Raw genomic sequence first — 21,972 nt, forward strand, 5'->3', positions numbered from 1 at the left:
CTAATCCATTCCGGGTGTCCATTCAACTCCCAAAACCGTTCAAGGCACGGCTTCTGATTTGCTGCAGGAGCTTCTTGGCTGCAGGAGCAAATCGGAAACCCTTACTTCCAGGTTTACAGCATTCGGGAGCCGATTTGTTTGACAACTAAGCCATTCAGGAACCAAGGTACCACTGTACCATTTTCCTGAATGTAGACAGGCAATGGAAACTATGTTCCCAATTTGAACATATTAGAAATTGTATCATAGCTGTCAACTTACAGATTTGAAAATAAGGGACCAGCAGCCTCAAAAATAAGGGATCAGCAGCCAAAATAAGGGATTTTCCCAGCACAGGTATGTTCAACTTCTGAGCCCCTCCGAGCCAAAGGCAGAAAGCCCAGCCAGCAGCCAAACAAAGCCTCAAGCGGTGGTTCCCACAGCGCAGCAACCCGGCAAAGGGGATGCAGCAAGGAAAACAACTGTCACCTCTCCGCTGGGAAGCACTGAGCAAAGGCGAGTCCCCAGGCAACATGGCCGATTTGATCGGCACAAGGCATGCAAGCTCCACCCCCCCCCAGTTGTTCTTAGACTCCTTATTGGGTGAGCAACGCAGCCAAGCAACACAGTTGGAGCCTCCCTCCTCCCTGGCCGGCAGGGAGGGAGGGAGAGGAGCTGCTTCCTTTGAAACCCAGGAAATTTAAGAGACATCATCAATAAGGGACAGCAGCGGAACACGGCGCTGGGATAAGGGACTTTCCCACCAAATAAGGGACGGTTGACAGCTATGAATTGTATGTGATAGATGCACACAAGATCTGCCCATTCTTTCCCATTAGGGATATTCTTAAACTGTCACTTGGGTTGTTGTTGCTGTTGCACCTGTTCTTCTGCATTTTCCAAACCTGCAGCTTCTCCTGTCACTGACTCTTGTCTCCTGGCTTCCCAAGATCTCTGATCCTTTTTTCCAACCCCCCCCCCCTTCGCCCAGTGCTCCCTCATCAGTATCCAACCATCACTCATCAGTGTCCAGCCACTCCCTGACACACAAAGCACCATTCCCAGGTGAAGAGGAGGGGAGAAGTCTTTCCCCTCCCTTGTTTTACAGATGTTTCTGAAGTTCCCAGCAGTTTCCATAAAGGGGTCCTGTAAATAAAGGGAGAGAAGAAGTAGAAAGCTAGCCTGGGGATGAAGAAGTAGTTAGAGGCTAGAAGATTCTTCTCAGTAACAAAGAAGTTAAAACAATTCTCAGTCTAAAGTGATTTCATTGTCTTATGAACTCCAGAGAGAAAATGGGAAAATAGAAAATAGGGGAGACAGGAAATAAGATTCCTTCTAGGTTTGGTTTTTGGAAAGTAGTTTGCTTGGATCTGAGAGCATAACAAAGATTAATCTCTGCCATAGCTCAACAGATATGCTCATATTTCACCAGATTCTGAATCCCTGCATTATACATCCTCCTAATGTTTTGGCCGCAAAATAAAATGAGACCGGTCCGGATTTTGTTTTGGTTTTTTAAGAGTAAAACTTTCCTACAGTATATTCTTGTAGGGCTTGTGTTGACTTAAGGGACTTGGGACATTGTTGGGGTTTCTTAATAAAAAGAAATCCAGGCAATGGGGCTTCCTACTAAGATTTTTTAAACACATAAACACATAAAAAAAATAACATGGATGAACATAGTAAGATGTACAATTAGTGTTACAGAGCAACTCGACACATAATATGTACCAACAGCAACTTTGTGTAGTTTACAATATAATAAAATAAACAGGCTCAGTAATAGCATAGCAACAGAATGTTGAGTTATTTTCATGTATAGGTTGTCCGGGGTACTTGATGGCTTCGTACCTCCATGTAGATAATGATGATGATAAATATTTGTGTGGTGATAACAAGTTTTCTAAACATTTCTAGTAGGTAAAGTTCTTAACATTTCTAAAGAAACATGTGGTTATGCGTCAATTACCAGTATAGCAAGCCATGGGATTCACTTCACACCTGGAAGTCTTGGTAGTGTATACTAGGGTTGGGGAACCTTTGTAAATCTGAAGGCCACATTCCTTTGGAAAACTTCCAGGTTTCTCATATCATTGGGGGATGGGTAAAAGGTAAAGGACCCCTGACAGTTAAGTCTAGTCGTAGACGACTCTGGGATTGCAGCGTTCATCTCGCTTTACAGGCCGAGGGAGCCGGTGTTTGTCTGCAGACAGTTTTTCTGGGTTATGTGGCCAGCATGACTAAGCCACTTCTGGTGCAATGGAACACCGAAACCAGAGCAGCGCATGGAAACACTGTTTACCTTCCCGCCGGAGCGGTACCTATTTATCTATTTGCACTGGTGTGCTTTCGAACTGCTAGGTTGGCAGGAGCTGGGACCGAGCAACCGGAGCGCACCCTGCCGCAGGGATTCAAACCGCCGACCTTCCGATCGGCAAGCACAAGAGGCTCAGTGGTTTAGATCACAGCACCACCAGCGTCCCTTGGTGGATGGGAGCTAGAGGCAAAAGTAGGCAGTGCAGTGGATGTGTCTCTTATGCAGACTAGCATCACAGGTTTCTACCCGTACACCTCCCTCCATTCAGGAAAGCAAGATGATTTATCACGGTTCAGGTACAATTCAGCCACGCAGAAGATCAAGCAGGATACAGAGCTGGCCTGGTGAGAAGTGTGGACTCTCTTGAGTTGACTTTTCAACTTCCTATTTACCAGTCCTCTCATTCTGGGAAGTTTCCTCTTTTGAAATCAAACGTGACCATGTTGGATTTTCTGGTCAATTGGAAATTTACAAGTCGCCCATTTCTAAATTTTCTCATTTGGATGTTTCCTTGATTTAAGTCTTCATCTCAAGATCTCCCAAAGCATTCTAATCAGGGGGACAATAGCATGTTCTCAGCACTAAAGTACTGTTGGGGCCCAGTATGGCCACCCACAACAATTCTGTGGAGGAGCCTGCCTCTTTTTGGATTTCTATCTTACTGGACTCAGTGCCTTCTTTGACATACATAGTTAACACCACCTCCCTTCTCCTTAACAGCTGCCCTTCTCTGTTCTTCCTATAGAGTCTTATATCCTTAGATAATCAAGTCCTACTAGTTCCCTTCTTTCCACCATGTTTCTGTTATGCTCGCTATATCAAAACCATCCTCTAAGACCAAGCATTCATCCATCTTGGCTTGGAGACTTCTAGCATTAGCATATAAACACTTCTGTACAGTCTCTCTCTTCAAGTTGTCTTTAGCACATGAGCGCATGAACGCAAGGCTGTTCCAGATAGCAAACTGTCATGTCCTTTGTCCAGTCTACTTAAGAATGATTCAGGCACTGAGTAATCAACAGAAGTACAGACTTTATATTCCCCCATGTCCCCATGTATGAAGAGTTTAAGCCCCATACAATGAGTATGACTTGGTGATTTAATGGATGACAGAAAAATGACTCACCATTTATTTGGAAACAATAGCTTCCTTGGTTAACTGCTGCAGCAACTTCTGGTGCAGGAAAGGAAGTAAAACAGCATGTTGCTGTTTGCTGTGTGGAACAGTTGCTTTGAAATATTACACTGCGAGCTGCAAGATATTTGCTTTTTGCATGGACCGAAGAAGCCTCTGTATTCTGCAACGTCTCATGGTCAGCTGGAAATAGCAGGCCTTGAAACCGAACCGTATGTATCACAAGGATTATTTTGAGAAAGGAAAACTCATCAGTTTGCTTCTGCTGAGCTCAAGCCTGGCAGTAAGCTAATAGGTAAAGATGAACTTGAGTATGTGTGCATTTGTGTTCGTTTAGAATACTTTTCTGATAGGTTTTAAGGTAAGAAAATGCTTCAGATCTCAAAGAGAATTTAAGATACCATCTTTCATCATCCTATGCATGGAACTAGCTGCAAGTTCTTACATAATATTTTAGTCTTATAATTGATGTGCTGTTAACTGTTGTTGATACAAGTGATGAAATATCCATCACCTGGAAGGGGGGTGGATGGATAGGATGGTTCATTTCATTTCTGGCTAACATCCACAAGCTGTGCTTACTCCATCTCTATTATTTGATTGGTCAGATAGGCTTCTATGACTTCAAAAAAGGCAGCTAGATCTGGAGGAAATGTTATGCAGTGTGTAACCACAGTTCAGTGAAGACAGACATCCAATATGACACAATTCTTATGCAGAATGAAATGTTTTCATGTGTAGCATTTTTGATGGAGGAGAAGGACCCACCGTACACTTAAGCCATTATTGGTGAAATACGGGAATGCTCTTCAAAGGATTACCCAAAAATCTGATATGGTTTTAGCTGTTAGTGTAAGGGCGTGGGTTGGAGGGCATTGATCAGAAACTTGTTCAGATGTCAAACTGGAACTAGAAGTAGGGATTGGAGGTGAGCTATGGGAACATGTGCATTCTCACCCCTCCATATTCCCATATTTTTCTTTCTACCTGGGTTTGATGTCATGTGTGGATACCTGGGTTTTAAAATGGAACACTGCAACATTCCATTTGATACAATCTCGTCATGAGAATTTAGGATAACCCCCATGATCAATGGGTGCATATATCCATTAGCTTAGAAAACCTAGTTCCTTTTAGATCTGATCCAGCTCTTAAGAGATGCCATCTTTTGAGGATGAGGTCTGGAAAATGCTCAGTTAATAGGAAGGGAGCCCAGGCTGCTGAATACAAGGGACAGGGACTTTTTGTATGGTGGCTCTATGGAATGTTTTACTCCATATATTCAACCACAGTCCCCAATGATAGTGTTTTAGGAAGACTCTATATAAGTTTATGTTCAGGGTTGTCTTCTGAGAAATTTTGGCTCCCTTGAACTATGATGCATATTTTCTTTCCACTCTTGTGTCTAAGAGTAATAGTTTGCCCAATGAAAGAAAGAAGCATTTTCTTGTTTACAAACTGACTTCTGTTAGTTTCCTAGCAGATATTACTCTGTTTACGATTTTGCAACCTATGCAACTCACGCTGTGCAAAAACGTCCATGATTGCTTTTGCTTTGATTTATAGTTCTTTCTTGGTTATGTCTTCCACGAAAAAATTTAAGAAACAGTAAGTGGAAAATAAGTACAGATAATGAACTGTTTCCCCCGGGAAGTCACTCAGTAATAGTTGTCGTGTTTGCAGAAAGGAAACATCAGAGATCCAGTGTTCATATGCTTCCGATCAACCTAAAGAAATGGTGTAACGTTTGACCTCTTCATCAGCAGTGTGTGACCTTTGCCTCACAGAGGTCCTAATTTGCCAGTAGTGGTCCTAATTTGGCCAATGAGGTCATTTCCTCCAAGCCACACCCACCTACATCACACCAGACATCATGTTAAGTCCATGGACTGAGAGCTGAACATTTTAGTATCTGATAAACTGGCAAAACTGAATTATGATTTCTTGAAAGCTGTATGTCTCTGGATTGTAATTTCATGTGATAGCCTCTTCTGAATGATTGCTTAAGCTTTTTACGGTGTCATTGAAAGGGCTAAAGCTTTCCTCACCCCTCTGTTTACTAATTTAAGCTATATGTGTGAACAAAAAATTAAATTTTTAGAACTGCTTTGGAAACCTAATAAATTTTCTTACAAATAACAAATTGTAATAATGTCCTCATCCATTATCATATTTGTGCTACAAGCCATATATCAAGAAAAGTTTTTCCCCTCGTTTATATTCAATATAATACATGACTTTAACTAGATATGTATTTGAAGTGTATTACACAATTGTAGGGATCTCTTTTACCTTTCCTCTAAGTCATAATATGAATAAATTAATTTTGATATAGGGGTCAGCAAACGTTTTCAGCAGGGGGCCAGTCTACTGTCCCTCAGACCTTGTGGGGGGGGGGACTATATTTTTTGGGGGAAATGAATGAATCCCTATGCCCCACAAATAACCCAGAGATGCATTTTAAATAAAAGGACACATTCTACTCATGTAAAAACACGCTGATTCCTGGACTGTTCGCAGGCCGGATTTAGAAGGCCTTAGTTTGCCTAACAATGCTATTACAGTTAGACGGATTTCAGTGTAAGCACATTTTATGTAATTTTACACAATGCATGCAACTTTTATGTTATTGTTAAGAAACACCTAGTAATTTTTTTTAGTTCAGCAACTGTTCAATGTGCACATACTTTTTATTTCAATATGCATATGTTATTTATTTACAAATGTTACCGTGTTATCATTTCCCAATGCCTAACATTTAATCATTTATTAAATTTAATTTTAATGCACGGCACCGTTGTAGTCATCGTCTGAATCCTCTGCAAAGTCCAAATTTGTTTTGTTTTCTGTGTGCTGCATGACTGCAGTTCACACAGAGCAGTGCAAGTAAGTGAATTGGATAGATATGAGCAGTTTGGACACTGACAGGTATGCAAATACTTGCACAGCTACATTTCCCAAAGTGCAGTGGGTGGTGCTAGCCTCTCATATCAATGTCCTTGATTTTAAAGCTATACTCAGTGCTAGAATCTTGAATCATTTTATTGTATGCTCACAAAATATTTTTTATTAGCTGGCAATGTGTAAGGGGACATTTTGAAAAGCTATACCCTTCTCTCTACCTGAGACCTGCTTCTTAGATCTCAACTCTTTAAAACGAACTTTGCTTTGCTTTACTTCAGCAGGAGATCTCCAGAGGAGCTCTGTTCTTGCAGGAGAATCCTGGTGGAGCATTCGCTTTTAATGATAATTTTTAATTAATTCTTACATTTTTAATAGAACTGTAACAAGTAGCAACTACACAGAATAAAATGCCTTTATGTGTTCCACAAAGCTTTGATGTGTCAATATATCTTTTTGCCTTCTTTATGATGCTCTTATTGATTAAGTGGGGTGCCTCCTAGTCTTTGGATATGGTTCGCTATGTTTCAATTAAAATGAAATACATGTGTCATGTTTTGTTGCCATTGTTGTTGTTTTGAAGGGTTTGTTTCAAGCAGCTGGAACGTGGTGCCATGAGACAGTCTGTCATCCATGACGCATTGGGATTATCATGATCGAATACTCCACTTTGATTTTAACCAGTGGCCAAGAGCTTTGTATGGTCAGCAACAAGGACCGGACTTTTAAAGACAGTATAACAGGTAAGGCCCATGGTACTTGTTGCCTTCGTGGTATCTTCATAAGGCTTTAAAGAAAGGAACTTTGGCTGGTGATTCTGTTGCATATTGTTTTTCAGTTTCTTTGCTGTATCGGTGCAGCAGATGGCTTGACATAAAAGTTGTTCTTTTACTGTGAGATCTCAGACAAGCATGTGTAGTTTAATGGATCCTTCTCTTCTTGAGCTGCACAAAGGTTAAAAAGAAAACACACATAAAAAGGTATAATAAAATTAATCACATAACCCAGAATGGCAGAATGGAGCAGACAGACATTATATTTACTGTCTCACTCAGGCGATGACAAGGTAAATACTCGTTTAGCCATTTAAAAAAAAGTATTAGATTTGCCAGGTTAGAATACTTGCAGAAGCAATCACATTTGTGTTCTTTTTATATCCTCGTCAAACTGCCTTTGTACAAACACAGATGTGGAAAGCGCATTTCAATTTCAGATTCACTATTACCAAATAGCGTTCTTTCCTCTCTTGTAAAATTGAAAGGTACCAATTTCTCTTATGTTCTCCCTTGTCAGTGCCTCTCGCTCCATTCTCTGCCATCTCCTTGCCCTCAAATATTAAAACATTCCACAAGAGAAATCCTGAGGTCACTTTCAAATAAGCATGGTTATTATAGCACCACAATGTTAAACATTTATCAGTTTTTATCCCATGGGGCAGGGGAAAGCGCTTTGAAAACCGGAAGGATTTTGTGATTTCATGATGAGGATATTTCAGAAAATTTCTAAGATTCCAAGAATCAAAGTGTTACCATGTGTCCTTGTCTGTACGTGTAATGTATTACACAGATATATATGAATGCCACATTTGGATCTTTAATCTACAGTTCTGCTGTGAAGGCGAGAAGATTACAAATAAGCTAGGAAACCTGAGTTTATTATGGAAATATTAAAGTGCATATACGTAAGTACATAGGCAGTATTTAGAGTGGACAGGGCATTATTTAGCCAAATCTAAAAGGACATTGGAGAAGGAACTGGCAAATCACTCCAGTATTTTGGCAAGAAAACGCAATGGACATAAAAAAGGAGAAGCTTTGAGAAGAAAGTGAGAGTTTCCAAGGCATGCTCTGGTTCATGGGGTCACGGAGAGTCGAACATGACTTAGACGACTAAACAACAACAACAAAAAGACATTACTGTGGGGCATTGGGAAAGAAATGGAATAGCAATAGGAGGAGAGAATCTAGTGCAAAATAAAGAGCTTGGGAAAGAATATGGGCAGGTTTAAAATTTCATCTGTGTAAAAGATTTCAGAAAGAGATCCTTTGGATTGTATCAAACCTAGTTTTACCCCAAGAATAGACACTTTGAAAATAATGGGCCTAAGTTAATCATGCCCATTAATTTCTATTGGTTTACTCCAAATATGTTGTAACATCGGATGCAATGCATTGTGTGGAATTTGGAGGAGGTGGGCAGAGTCATTTTAGAAACATATGTTTGGTGATACCTCTTCCTTTCCCAATGGCAAGATCAAGAGTTTCCCATCTCCATTGCCATCTGGGAAACAGAAACTCTTTTGAAGGTGAGGGAATAAAAAACATTAATAATGAAATTGAGAAAATAGTGTCCCATTCAACTCTTGATCAACTCTTGTTACATTGGTCATCATGCTATAATATCTGCCATTTGTTTGGTGCATCAACAGGAAGACTTTTGTCTGGTCCTGTTCTTCTCAGCTCTACAGGGACATATACCACTTGGATAAACTGGACAAAGCCCAGATGACATGTGATAAAATATAGGTTGCAAGAAGACCTGAACATAGACCAGATAGTTCTTAATACAGTCATACCGTGGAAGTCAAACGGAATCCATTCGGGAAGTCCGTTTGACTTCCAAAACCAAATCACAGCTTCTGATTGGCTGCAGGAAGGTCCTGCAGCCAATGAGAAGCCGCAGAAGCCCCGTCGGACCTTCGGGTTCCAAAAGAACGTTCGCAAACTGGAATAATCATTTCCAGGTTTACGACGTTCGGGAGCGAAAACGTCCGAGTTCCAGGGCATTCGACAACCAAGGTACGACTGTATCCAGATTCTTCTTGCAAAATGGCCACTCACTTGGAACTTCAGCGAAGCACAGTTTGTGACCTGGCACAGCCGTGGCTCAGTTCTGAGGCCCTAGGTTCATGGTGCAACCATTGGAGAAATTGGGAGCCTCTCCCAGATGTCACCCGGTAAGACTTGAAAGCCCATTTGAATGGGTCTATTGGAGTTGAGAAGGGGCATGGCTACAGCAGTGGATCTGTCTTCCTTTAGGTCCAAGAGAGGCAAGCTGCAGCAGGGCTTGGCCTGCTGAGATTGTCCTTAGATCCTCCACCCTCCTGACCTTTTTCTAAATGGTCCTGCCCAAAGGCAAGCAGGCAAGGCAACATGCAGACTCTGCTATGGAATATGGGAGGAATTTTTCCTGCAGACAAAGTGCCTGGTCTGCAGGTTTTTGCCTACCTGTTAGCAATCATCACAACTTTGAGTGGATAAGGTCGTGGGTTGCAACTTTAGCCTATTGGGTACCCTACTAAAGGGGTCTGGAAGGCATGTCTCTATCTGGGAGTCAGAGGGCCATAGTGCCCTTCCAAGTGGTGGCCCTGAAGGGCTCACCCTAATTTGATGTATGTCAGACCCACTATTCAGGGTTCTTGTCAACCAGCAGAAGGATTGCTTGTTATTTGATACCTTCCCAATGCCTTCACCAAAACCTAATTACATCTGAAATTAAAAAAAACTGTCATCTATTTCAGCAGAATACTGAGATCCTGAGTCTCATTTCTACCTTGAGTAGCCCTGCATGTGGGCCCCATGTTTCCTGCACCTGGACCCAAGGGGCGCTGGATCCTGGGGGCAGTGGCATTTTACCACGCCCCCCAGTTTTTAAGGAGGGAGCTGAGCCCCCTCAATATCCTTCTGCGATGCCGGCCTCAGTTGCAGCGCCATTGCTGGGCCCGCAATAGACCAGTCCCGCTAACCTTTTTTCAGTGCTACCATTGATCTGTCTTATAGTGCATGATCAGAAAGAGATAATTTAGTAGCAACAAATGGAGAAATATTGTCCATTTGCTGTACATCACTGCTTCAGGGGACATAAAACAATAATTACACCAAGAGGCAGCTTTATAAACCTCATTACAAGTCTATCATGCGTGTCCTCTGACTTCAAGATAAAATTATTCAGTTGAGTGTATTTGTCTCTGATATTCTCACCAAGGCAGTGCTGAATATGTGATACTTTGTTATTATGGAGGGTGCTTCTGATGGAGGAAAAATTGTCAAGCTGATGTCTGGAATAAGGCAACACATAATTTGAGAGGAAAACACATTGATTGTGTTGCCATTACTGAGAGGGGGGCTGGGCAGGGGGGAAGGCTGCTGAGAAAAGCCTTTTCTGAATTTGCCACCCCGGTCTCAGTGAATTGCGAGGGAGGGCATTTCAGGGATGTTCAAGGATGGGAGGAAAATATACGCAGAGGTTTGCAGTGGAAGGCTGCATGTTTATTTTAAATGTGTGCTGAATGGAAGCAACTTGACTTTCGTGTTCCTTTTCCTTGGGAGGTGAAAGCGACGTGGTTTGGCCTTTCGGTACATGACTGGAGGCCACTGATTCCTGCCCTGGGGTTTACAAACCCGATTGATGGTTAATAGCTTCCAACATCCCATGCGTGTGTGTGCAGAAAACAAGGTCTGCTCACATAATGGAACTTTCCCCCTTCCCCAACCCAGGCACACCCTAGACCTGTTCTGGGGTTTCTGCAACCCACCAGTGCAGATTTAGAGGACATAGGAGGCACATAGCGGGAAGAAAGACAGCAAGGGGAGTTCTGCTTTGTGAATGGACCTCACTCCTTGCACACAACAGTTTAGTTTAATCCCACCCTTAATTAGGATGCCAAATGTGTTTCTTCACCAAAATTCCAAAAGAATGTTCAGCTTAGATGCTTACATATTGGTCGTATGATACCATGCTCGTAACGTGGACTGCGGAAAGTAATATTTATGAAGTACAGTCGTACCTTGGATCCCGAACGCCTTGGTTCTCAAATGTTTTGGTTCCCGAATGCCGCATACCTGTAATTGAGCGTTCCGGTTTGTGAACGTTCTTTGGAACCCGAACGTCTGACGAGGCTTCCGTGGCTTCCGATTGGCTGCAGGAGCTTTGGTTTCCGAATGTTTTGGAAGTCGAATGGGCTTCCGGAACAGATTCCATTTGACTTCCAAGGTACAACTGTAACAGAATTGTACAGCTAACTCAAACTCCTGCATATTGGGCCACCACTGTCACAGATTACATTATAAACTTAGAAAAGGTATGTGTCTCTACCTGTTTCACCGCCAGAGAAACAAGGTCTTTGGCCCAGGTAGGAGACTAAACTAGGTCTCAGAACGCCTGGGAGCCTCATGTAAGTCTGTTTCCCACTAAGGTATTAGCTAGGCTGATGTTTACTTGGCTTTAACATAATTGAACATTTCCTTCAGACCTTCCTTGATAGCTGTTTTAAGAGCTTGTTATATAAGACACTTTTTGTCATCTTTGAATTGTTTTTAGGGCTATTTTATTAGTATCATACTTTACATAAATTGCTTTGGGACTCCTTTCATTTGTGTGATATTATTATTATTATTATTATTATTATTATTATTATTATTATTATTACAACCTGGTGTCTGCAGTATGCTGGAATTATCCTTTTTAGCCTAGCAGCCCATGACGTTATAATGAAATCAAACTAGGGGGGCGGGTATGAAATGAACCCTTTGGCAAATCAGCATTTAAATCGTATTCAGTTTTTTCTTTTCATAACCCACGACTTGCACCTTTCATGTTCTGCTCGTTTAAACAAAAAAAGGCTTCTTATGCTTCCTTTGTACTTATGCTGAGAAATACCAACTGCTTTTTATATTAGAGTTCTATTTATAAATACTTTCTGCTTCTTAACAAATGCCTTATGTTGTGCTGCCAAATTCTGTGGGGGTTTTTCCTGACTATTGCACTGTCGATGATTAAACCAACAGATTGCTGCAGTTGCCACATATCTTTGTCAGTCTTCTAATATACCATATTCTTTAAAGAGCCCTGGGAATGTGATTTTACCTGTGATCCAGAAGTCTTAATTAAATGCAAACAATTTTGAAAGACAGTGGAATTACTGTGGGCATGATCCAGCCACAAAATCATCCCTAATGGAAGCGCTACACCCATAGACATGAATGAGACTTAAAAGTGCTGAACTTTGGTGAATTGTACACTGTGATTCCCTCCCACCTTGCCATTAATAGTTTTGCATGCATCCTTAAAGGAGAATGCAGACACCACAGAAAAAGCCAGCAGGAAAGCTCTGTTGTCTCCACTCCAAAGGTTTCATCTCTCCACTGTGATGTATTTGCCATCTGCTTTGCTGATAAAAATGGTTTCACTCTGTCCAGTGCGTAAGCTTGAGGCATTGAGGTCTTGGTTCTTGATTGGATATCATGTTGATGTAGAGAAAAGGGCAAGAAAGGGTTCTGTTAGGTATAGTGGTTAATTTTGGGTGTGTTTGTCCTGCACTTGCAACTAGCTAAGCATGTGAGAGTGAGTCAGCAAGCATCTGAGAATGACTCAGCACAATCTAAAGTCTAAATGCACTTGTGCTTGAAGCAAGTTTGCTGTTGGCCCATGCCCTTGGTCAGAGCCTAGTCTGTGTTGGAACCCTGCAAAAGAGACTGTGTGCAGCTGGAAAGACTATATATTAGAACTGTATGTAACCTGTGAGCTGTGGAATTGCATTATACTGTCAGCAAGGGGACTGACCCTACCTAGAACTGTCTGCTCTTTTTCTGTTCCATTGGCACACTCTGTCGGCTTGTTGAATTGGTACTCTGCACATGCCCCACTTGCTGGTAGTTATCAGTTCAGAAGGGTATATTTGTGAATAAGAACCATGTCCAGTTTGGCGGGCGAGAGATCTTGGAGAAGTTGGACCTGCTGCTGTCTGGAGTGATTGGAGCTTCTCTTAGATAAATCAGTTTGCCAGATATCCTCAAATTTGCACATCATTCTGCATCTGCTTCTTTTAAAGAAGTTATCCTAGTACTTCCTGGCCTATCTCCATCCTGCACTTGTTTGGGGAGAGCTGTCGAGAAATTGGCCATTCTGCCAACCTGGGCAAGGCACTAGGACTACACTTGTGGCCTGAATCGCTGAATCTCCGCTGGAAAATTCATAGGAGCCATTGGTTCCAATGTGGAATTTCAGACATCTTTATTAACTGTTAGATGATGGTGACATAGCATTACCACACACACTCTTTAAGGCATGCTCCCTAGGTGTGCAATTCAAAATGTAATGTATTATTGTGCACGGTGTGTTTACAAACACTTACAAACCTATTAGTACATTCCTCAGGGAGCTGTTTTTGGCAGTAGTTCCCTGGTCAATACACATGCAGTGGCAAATGAGATCTGCTTCTGCCTCACAGATGAAGTGGCTTTCAGTTGTAGGCCTTGGCAAGGCTTCATGGTAATGTGTTCGAGTAGTTTTGTGCTGTCCTGTCAGAAGTGTGAAGCCTGCTGCAAATGTTGAATTTTGTTATGATCGACTATAAATAGGTTCCAAAACCTGGTTGTGTGGTGTTCCTGTTGCAAATCTTTGGAATATGTGCCAGGGGTTGAATGTATTATATGCTCAGAAATGTATGGCTGGCTATTGCGCTCATTCTCATTTACAGTATTTATGTTAATATATCTTTTTATAAAAACCCTGGATAAACGCTAAATCTTATTCCTGTTACTTTGGAATATTGGTGAGGGAAAGCAGTCTGCCTTGAGGGCCTTTGGTGAACTGAATGTAAAAGTAAATAAAATACTTAGCGGATAGTTCTCTATAAGCCAGTGGCATCCAAACATTTTTCAAGGAGGGCCAGATTTTATGAAGTGAAGGGCCGTGAGGGCTGATCAGAGTTGTTGACCTTTTTTTAGGACTGAAGTTGTTGAAGACCCCCAAAAAAGACTTTGGACATGCCTGCTATAAGCAGTGGCAGAGGAATGGGGGGTGTCATCCCTCGTGGGGGGGTGACATTGCTGCACTCTGCACCCTGGGACACTCACTGCAGGCGGTGCCCCCGGGACGCTAGCCATGCCCCCACAGGCAGCTAGTCCCACCCCCAGGTGCACAGCATGTGCGCCACTCCAGGTGCTGGAGCAGCCAGCTCCACCTCTATAAGTGTCTATAAGTGAATAACTTTTAGACAGATTCTGAAATGTCACACGCACTACAGCTACATTCGATTAGCAATTGAGGAATGTTACTATTTAATTCCAAAATCCCTTTTGTGTGGTAGCATACAAATAAGAAGCCTGATTTTACATAATATAGCACACTTCTTTCCATGGTTTCTCATTGCGTGCAAGGTCCCTTGTATCACACAACAAAGGTGTATGCGGTCAAATCAAGACCCTAAATTCAAAGCTCGCATGTTTTCTTTTCTTGTTCTTATCTTTGTGTTCTGGGATTTATGTGAGACACTGAGATACACATCTGCTCCTCCAAGTTTATTGCTTTTAAAGTGATCTCTGCTATCTGCTGGATAATAACTGACATTCATTCTGTTTCTCCTCTTATGACCGACAGTGGCATCTGCAATTTTTCTTTAAGGTTAAGGTTGTGGCAGGATTTGGCAATCCTGTACTAAAAAAAATAAAAATAAAAAAATCAGTCATTAGAGTTAGAGTCAGCTCAGGTTATTTTAAAAATAACTATCTCTTCTGGAAAAATACAGAAATAATGTTTTTTAAAATAAAAAAATAACTTGATTGAAATCATTCTTTTTTCCCATTTCATTTTATGGTCTTTCAAGATCCAGGGCAATGCAAGTCTAAGTGAAATATTACTTAACTGTTATATACAGAGCAGGCATTTTGATAGCAGGAAACAAGAGAGAAGATGCTTTAATAGAATGCATCATATTCATAATTCCATCAATTTCCTTTATTGTGGTTCAGGCATATACACACCTTCTTCTTCTCTGGCAATCACTCATGGCCGAGTAAAATTGTCTTCCATGAATATGGTTTTAACAGTGTGTCCGTAATTGACTATGGAGGCCAATTCTGGATTCACATGTCCTTCCACAGTGGGGACATAGGTTTCTGGGCAGGAGTTGATCATGGTGAGGGTTTGCCAAATGTACCTTCCTCTTAGCTCATTTCTCCCTTTTGTCCTGAGTTCGTGCTTCTTCAAAGTCCATGGCACCTTTTGTAAAGACTGTTCTTCAGTTGGAGTGCTCGCTACAATTGCCATCAGGTTGAAGCACTCCAGATTTTAAGAGTTCGGTTCCAGCAAAGTGACCTACAGCTTGAGTTAGGTGATGGAGCAGCAGTGATGGAGCAGGAGGCCCTGAGCTTGGTTGCCCCCCCCTTCTTCTCTTACTACCACTATCTGTTAGAAACAGTTGCTGTTAGGCTGAGGGCAGAGTAAGGCAAAGAAGACAGGAAGCCAAAGGTGGACCAAAGTTTCTTGGTTGATCAGAATAGTGAGTGAGCCTGACAGAAAGCCTTTCTAGGTGGTAGTATCTGGCCTTCCCTATCCCACGGGAAGCTTCCTTCCTGGTTTCACTCTGTCCCTGCTCTTTCTCCCTTTAGTCAGAGCCTGATGTTGTTGCAGAGACATGTCTCTGTCTGACATCCCACACTTTGTCAGCTCAAGACCAGCTTAACGTTTGACACTGTCATATTGCTGGAGGCCCTGAGAAGAGAAGGAAACCAAAAAGAAACAGCTGGTCAGGTCACTGAGGCATGAGGCCTTCATGTGATATAAGTTGTGGCAAATACTGGGACTCATGCTGTTGGTGGGAACCGCAGCCTGAGGGACAACTCATAGCAGCTGCCATGTTTATGCGATAGTGGCCTCTTTTTTTGCCTACAATGCACCAGAGTCAAAAAGTCTGGCACATGGCATTTCAGTGAAATAAAGACAGCGGTTTTGATCCTCTAGGACAGGGATGGGAAACATTTGTTTCAACCAAAGGGCTGCATTTTCTCATGGACTTCCTTCTAGGGGGTTGTGTGCCTGTAGTGAATGGCCCCAGAGGCAGAAGTGGTTGGAACAATGGATGAGGCTCTTATTTCTGTATAGTAGGCTACATTTAATCAGATTTCTGTCGCTTTACACACTTGAGGCTGGAAGGAAAACAAACTATTCAAAACCTCGAAATGTTATAGAAATTCTCATCATTGCCCTTAGCACGGAACACTTTCATAAAAGAGGTATGTGCTTTGCTGAGATAGTGGAACTTCTGCTTCAGTCACAGAAGTCTTAAGGCTTTCTGCTTCCAGAGAGTCCAACACAGAAAAGGCAGCCATAATAGGACAATTAGTAATGTCGTGCTGAGCCTGCTTGTGTACGTATAAATCCCACTGAAATCCGGGGTAAACCAGTTTAGGATCAGCCTGTAATTTTTCCTTTCCCTCCTGCTTCCAGGTTTGTATTTTAGATTACAAAGGTGAGCTATCTGTGCCTTTAAAAGAAACTTATATGGCCCAGTGGGCCGTATTGACTCAGTCCAGGTCAATAATCTACTCCCAAAATGCCTTTGAGAACTCCCTCAGTAATATTTGGATGAAATGAAATTCTGTAAGCTCGTTCCTGAAATGTGTTTCAATTAAAAAGCAGTCAGCATCTTCACAAGTTTATTTGTCTTAAGGGTCTTTTAAAAAAAAAGGCTTTAGCATTCTATCCATCATTTTATCATCTTCATCAATCATTAAATTCCAGCTCTTTGGAAAGCTTGGTAAGCAACACAGAAAGTTCCTTCCACAACAGTGAACCTTTAAAGCAACATGATTATGTTTGACTAAATTAAATTAAATTAAATAAATAAATAAATAAATAAAGCATTATGTAGATGAGCAGCTTGTCGAGGGAGGAAGTTTTTTTTAAGATGCAACATGGATAAGTTTTCTTTCTAAAATCATCACCATTGTTTAATTTGTCTGCCGCTTTACAACATGACAAGATTTACATGATTACAAAAGCACCAGAGAAGGTGTGTAGCTCATTGGTAGATCATCTGCCAAAGGTCCCAAGTCCAATCCCTGTTGTGTTCAGGTAGGGCTAGGATAGACTCTTCCTGAGACCCTAGAGAGCCACTGAGTTAGATGGGCCAAAGGTCAGAGTTGGTATAAGGCAGCTTCATAAGAACAGAGGGCTGGCCTGCTGGGGGCAGTGACTATTTGGTGATGGGCAATCAATATCTGTGCTGTTAATAGTGAAAAATGCAGGAATCCATTATGGAAGAAAGAGGTGATCATGCCACCGTCGGGAGAATCAAAGAAAGTACCATTATTTTCATGAATTGCCATTACCAAGCTGAATTTGCCCATTTAGTCCAGCATCGTATTCTCCCAGTGGCCACACAGATGCCTATGGTAAATAGCACTCTGCTCTCCTGCAGTTTCCAGTAACTGTTATTCAGATGTATACTGCCTCACAGCGGTGGAAGAAGAACATAGCCGTTAAGGTTAATAGCCATTGATATCTTCCACAAAGTTGTCCAATCTTTTTGGTGGCCACCACTGCTTCTTGTAGGAGTAAATTCCTTAGTCCAGCTTCCTATATTCCTACGCCAAAAGCATATGCATCTCCCCCCCACCCTAATTTTTGTCCTATTCAGAGCCAGCTGCAAGCTGCCCTCTGATGCCCCTGCCATCAACAAGTCCCTGCCCAGAGGCTTTCCTGGTGGAAACAGCTGACTTTTTGAGCCAGCATTTGTCAGGGACATTGTGGGAATTTTAAAATGGCCTCTTGCGGGGTTCATTGTTGTGCTGCTGCGCAACCTTGGTCCAGCAGTTTGCATTTCATTAAATTTGAATGATCTTGGCCTGGTATAACGTTTTGTGAAAATAATGTCCGTCCGTGTGTGTGTGTGTTTCTAGTTCGACTGACGATGGCGTGATTGTCTCTTGCGAACAGATGTTGCTTTATTTTGTGCTGTTTACTACTGTACTACTACTGCTACAGCTGCTCACTGCCTGTCATCAAGTAACCATTGACCCAGGCAGTTTTACTTTAAGCCTCTTTTATTTATTTAATTTAGCAAAAATTAAGTACAGCTTCATTGTAACAAAACTTCAACTTACAAAAAACTGAAATATTTACTTGGGACGGGAAACAGAACACAGTACAGTGGTACCTCAGGTTAAGAACTTAATTCATTCTGGAGGTCCGTTCTTAACCTGAAACTGTTCTTAACCTGTGGTACCACTTTAGCTAATGGGGCCTCATGCTGCTGCCACCGCACGATTTCTGTTCTCATTCTGAAGCAAAGTTCTTAACCCGAGGTACTACTTCCGGGTTAGGGGAGTCTGTAACCTGAAGCGTCTGTAACATGAAGCATCTGTAACCCAAGGTACCACTGTATTTAAGATTGTTCTCTGTGTCAGTGCTTTTCTTCTTGAAAAAGGTGCCAGTACTGCATACCTTTGAGTACCCCCCCCCAGAAGAAGAAGAAGAAAGCTCTAGTCTTTGTGTGAATGACAGATCGTCAGAAAGACATCCCCTGTAGGGGAAAAGCATTGAACACCAGAGCAAGTGCTGTCCTTTCCCTCGTCTTCTCTTCCCATTCTTCTTGCAAAGCTGTAAATGGCCACATGCAGAATAAAAGTTGGCAAGGGAAATAATGACTAAAAGGGTTTGTAAAGCTTGCTTTATTTATTTTTTTCTTGGCAGTGGGGAAATCACTTTGGGCATTACTGCATCAATTAAAAAGACACTTGGAAACATAAAAAAGAGAAAAATGAAAACAGTAAATCATTTATTTAAAAAAACATTTTTATAACAGAATGATAAGTTACATTCAGATATTTTTTCAGATCATTTGTTTAAAAACATTTTCTTTTTTTAAAAAACAACCCTTGTATCTAGATTAAACTTATTCATATATATAAACAAGAATAAGAATAAGAATAAGAATATCTTTATTGTCATTGCCCCCTTCTGGGACAACGAAATTACAAGCAACATTAACAATAAATATTTTAGCAAGATCCACATTTTTAGTAAGCCCCCATATTTTTAGTATTGGGGCGCATTACAGGACTTCAGAATGACTTAAGCTTTGTACAGCGGTATATTAGACTGTGGCTCTGCGACGCTCAGAGAATACACATTTTAGTAGGCTAATTCCAAAACAATGACAACAAACAGAGTAATGTTCATATGAGAAATCATTGTTAAACAAGTCCTTGGCTCAAAAGCAGTGTCTTTTTTAAAAAATGTTCTTGTTAAAAGATCGCTAGCACTCACATGGAAAGAGATTGGTTCCCCAAGCTGGCAAGCAAGCAAACAGCTGCAGAGCTCGTATTCACAGTTGATTATTGGGAAATTCTCTACCATCCCTATTCCTGCCAGAGTGTTGCGTACCAGGCAGCTGTCCAGAGTGCTGAATGCTAACGCCAGACTATTTATTCTACTCCACACAAGACCTAAAATCTGTTCTTGTGGTTTTCTCAGTTTCACCAGCTCCAGCTTTCTCCTACACCTGCATTCTCTGATAAGGGAACAGCCACCATTTGCTGAGCATTAAAATAAGGTCAGTTGCAAGAGCAGCAATAAAATCCCACCCTGTCATATAATCCAGCCTACCCCTGCCAGCATAACCAACGGTCATGGATAATGAGAGTTACAATGCAAAATATCTGAAGGGCACCTGGTTTGGAAGGGCTGATGTAGTTCCTGTTTAGTATATTGGTTGACTGTGGTGAGCCAGGTTGAAGAACAGCAGAGTCAAAAACGACATTGCTAGCCTCTTCAAGCTCCGGCATGGTTCCAGCCCTAGATAGCCAATTGGTACTTGAACTGACCTGCCTAAGTCCAGTATTTATCTTTTCCCCAAGCAACAGCCTGCTTTCGGTCTTGCTTGGTGTTAGGGACTAGCTGGATGATGAGGAATGGCGGGAGGTTCCAGCTGGAGAATCCCATTAGGAAGCCTCAGAAGAGGAGAGCTCCAAACCAGGGGAGTGGTGGTGGGACAATGAATACAGAGGAGGAATTGGGGGGGGGGATTCTGAACAAGCAGCAGGCGAGAGAGAGAGAGAGAGAGAGAGAGAGAGAGAGAGAGAGAGAGGAAAACCTTGTAGACATCTAAGGAGAAGGTGAGGGCTGAAGCTTTCACAGATTCACAGAAGCCAGAAGATCCTATCGTGTTTAGTTCTCACCCGTTGTCTCCAGGGGTTTTGCATGCTACAGAGTAGAGAGCTCAGGGAAACTACTGAGAAGACTGGATTGTGATCATTTAATCTGCATCCAGCCTGCACATTCCCCTTCCTGTTCCCTGAACTATCTGCTGCCTCCCTGCTCCCCATTCCCTTTGGGATGATACCTTGGCTTCAACACCAGCTAATGAATAACTCAGGTCTTAGACAGCCCTTAACCTGAGTGACACCTTAAACTCCAGGTCAACAGTACTACCAATATTGGCTGCTGATGGTATTCAAGAATGACTCTACCTATAGCAAAGATACTTTGGCCCAGAACTTAGAAGCTCCATATGGAATGAGTAGAGCTTGTTACACAGGTGGTTCTCATACAGAGGTGGCTAACACATGACAGTGCATGAGATTTTTTCATAGCCCTAAAATGTGTGCTTATTAAAAAAAAGTGGTATGATTTATTTAAAAATGGAGATCCCCCATTGTGATGCCAAAATATTTTTGTGGCCCCTCAGGGACCCTCCAAAATTGTTCATTTTTTTAAAAAAAATAAAAATTCTGACTGCTCCCATAGGTGTTAAATAGAAGAAATAGAATCTAATACACATCAGCGGGTTCTGAGAAGATTTCCAAATCAACATTGGAGTATCTATGGAACACAATACCATATTTTTTAAATTTTTCGTCCAAGCATTACTATTTTTTTTTAAGACAGTGGTTTTCCTATTCATGTTCAGAAGTGAATCAGAATTGCCGGGAACTCTGCATTTAGATCCACACCAAAACCACTCGATATTCTGTGTGATTCCCTAGTTTCACACATCAGCAATTCGGCTTATCGTCCAGATGATGGGTCTTACACAAGGCTTGACTTTAGATCAAGGACAATTCCCCCCTCCTTTCATTTGGGATTTAGAGAGTGGAGGATCCCTACCCCTGTTGAGTGAAGAATGATACTGTTATAATGAGAGACAGAGACTTCATCTTCACTCCAGTACACAGGAAAAGCCTCCTCCCTTCAAGAGGTCAGGCTGATGGGGTATGATTAGGATGATGCAAACTGATGGCACTGCCCTAACAAAGAAAATGTCCTTGTTCCCATTATAAACAAGGAAAGCAAATATGTTTGGCCGTCACATATGATAGAGCTAAAAATCAGTTTCTTATGAAGTTCCTAATCCGGATTTATGCAATGGTTCATGGTCTGTCAAGTAAATAATATACATTTTAAGAAGTCCCAGAGTACACATTTGAAATGATGGGTTGTAGCAGTTTCAAATGAGCTGTCATGGTCTATTGAGTAAATTCTTTATTTTAAATATATGCCTTAATATATAGTTGCATGATGAAATGCTTTTAAAAAAAACAACCACTACCCTTGGAATCTTCAAAGGATTTGAAATGCATCATAAAATTTCTTTGACTCCTAGATAATTTTTTAATGGTTAGGACTGAAAGCAAAACCAATGAAAGCAAGTCATATCTACAGTGTATAATAGTAACAATGTGTACCTATAGGTTTGTTTTCATGAAATCTCATCTTTGAAATATAAGAAATTTCTTTGATGCGCAGTTCCGTAGCAGCAATGTCTTGGAACTGTGATTTTAACAACTTCACTATCTAGCAAGGTCAGACTTAATTCAGCTTAGAGGTCAGTAGCGGTTCTCCACATGTAACAGAAACT

General features: G+C 41.6%; 1 protein-coding gene across 3 annotated transcripts in view; it reads left to right on the plus strand.

Annotated features, from left to right (window-relative positions):
• The window catches only part of LINGO2 (leucine rich repeat and Ig domain containing 2), a 569,661-nt gene that overhangs the window by 384,251 nt on the left and 163,438 nt on the right, over positions 1–21,972 (plus strand). For 2 of the 3 annotated variants that reach the window (XM_082204894.1, XM_082204895.1), the window contains one exon: positions 6,916–7,075. The gene's annotated coding sequence lies outside the window, so the exon portion shown is untranslated. Of the gene's footprint in view, positions 1–3,512; positions 3,644–6,915; positions 7,076–21,972 lie in introns of those variants that run through there. The other variant, XM_082204896.1, reaches the window with a different exon arrangement.

This window comes from Podarcis vaucheri (genome assembly GCF_965113315.1).
Source record: "Podarcis vaucheri genome assembly, chromosome: 17".
Lineage (NCBI taxonomy): Eukaryota > Metazoa > Chordata > Lepidosauria > Squamata > Lacertidae > Podarcis > Podarcis vaucheri.